The following is a 2,063-nucleotide window of genomic DNA, read 5'->3' on the forward strand; positions in this document are numbered from 1 at the left end:
CAGAGATGTTATTATTATTATAGAAAACTTTTTATAATTCCCTTAATTAAACTTAGGTTTATTTATTTATTTTTAACTTTTATTTCATAAATATAAATGTCCAAAGTACAACTTTTGGATTATACTGGCTTCCCCCCCCCATAACCTCCCTCCCACCCGCAACCATCCCATCTCCCACTCCCTCTCCCATACCATTCACACCAAGATTCATTTTTTCAATTATTTTTATATACAGGAGATCAATTTAGTATATGCTAAGGAAAGATTTCAACAGTTTGCACATACACAGAAACACAAAGTATAGAGTACTGTTTTAGTAGTAGTTTTACCATTAATTCACATAGTACAACACATTAAGGACAGAGAATCTACATGGGGAGTAAGTGCACAGTGACTCCTGTTGTTGACTTAACAATTGACAATCTAATTGATGACATCAGTAATCACCAGAGGCTCTTGTCATGAGCTGTCAAGGCTGTGGAAGCCTCTTGAGTTCACCACCTCTGATCTTATTTAGACAAGGCCATAGTGAAAGTGGAAGTTCTCTCCTCCCTTCAGAGAAAGGTACCTCCTTCTTTGATGGCCCCATTCTTTCCACTGGGATCTCACTCACAGAGATCTTTCATTTAGTTTTTTTTTTTTTCCCACAGAGTGTCTTGGCTTTCCATGCCTAAAATACTCTCATGAGCTCTTCAGCCAGATCCAAGTGCCTTAAGGGCTGATTCTGAGGCCAGAGTGCTGTTTAGGACAGCTGCCATTCTATGAGTCACTTCCCATCTTAGGTTGTTCTCTCCTTTTTAATTCTATTAGTCAGTATTATCAGATACTAGTCTTGTTTAGGTGATCCCTTTGACTCTCAATCCTGTCGTTATGATCAATTATGAATTGAAAGTGATCACTTTGACTAGTGAGCTGGCATTGGTACATGCCACCTTAATAGGATTGAATTGGAATCCCCTGGCATGTTTCTAACTCTACCACTAGGGGTATGTCTGATGAGCATGGGCCATACTGTACATCTCCCCCCTCTCTTATTTCCACTCTTATATTTAACAGAGATCACTTTTCAGTTAAATTTAAACACCTAAGAATAATTGCATGTTAATTAACGAGTTCAACCAATGGCATTAAGTAGAACAAAAAATACTAAAAGGAGCAAAATAGTAAGTTGTTCTTCAACAGTCAGGACAAGGGCTGATCAAGTCATTTTTTCTCATAGTGTACATTTCACTTCAACAGGTTTCCTCTTAGGTGCTCAGTCAGTTGTCACTGCTCAAGAACATATGATATTTGTCCCTTTGGGACTGGCTTATTTCACTCAGCATGATGTATTCCAGATTCCTCCATTTTGTTGCAAATGAACATATTTCATTTCTTTACTGCTGTATAGTATTCTGTAGAGTGCATATCCCATAATTTCTTTATCCAGTCTTTTGTTGATGGGCATTTAGGTTGATTCCAGGTCTTAGCTATTGTGAATTGAGCTGCAATACACATTAAGATATAGACAGCTCTTTTATTTGCCAACTTAATTTCCTTTGGGTAAATTCCAAGGAATGGGATGGCTGGGTTGTATGGTAGGGTTATATTCAGGTTTCTGAGGAATCTCCAGACAGACTTCCATAATGGCTTTACCAGCTGGCCTCATATGATGAGTTTGGAAAAGTGACCTCTCTAACTTTTCAAAAGATTGGTGTTATTTTTTTAATTTTGTAGATTTTATTAATGAAGATATTTGTTGCTGATCTTTCATTTGAACACATTTTTCCTGATTTAATGTTCTTACTCAGTATTGCTCTATTCAGATATGTTATAATTATAGAAAACTTTTATTTAATAAATATAAATTTCAAAAGTACAACCTTTGGATTATAGTGATTCTTTGCTCTATAACCACCCTTCCACCCACAAACCATCCCATCTCCTACTCCCTCTCAATCCCATTATTCATTAAGGTTCATTTTAAATATCTTTATATACAGAAGATCAACTCTATACTAAGTAAAGATTTCAACAGGTTGCACCCACACAGAAAGACAAAGTATAATGCATGCTTTGAGAAC

Source organism: Oryctolagus cuniculus, unplaced genomic scaffold, assembly GCF_964237555.1.
Source record: "Oryctolagus cuniculus unplaced genomic scaffold, mOryCun1.1 SCAFFOLD_178, whole genome shotgun sequence".
Classification (NCBI taxonomy): Eukaryota; Metazoa; Chordata; class Mammalia; order Lagomorpha; family Leporidae; genus Oryctolagus; species Oryctolagus cuniculus.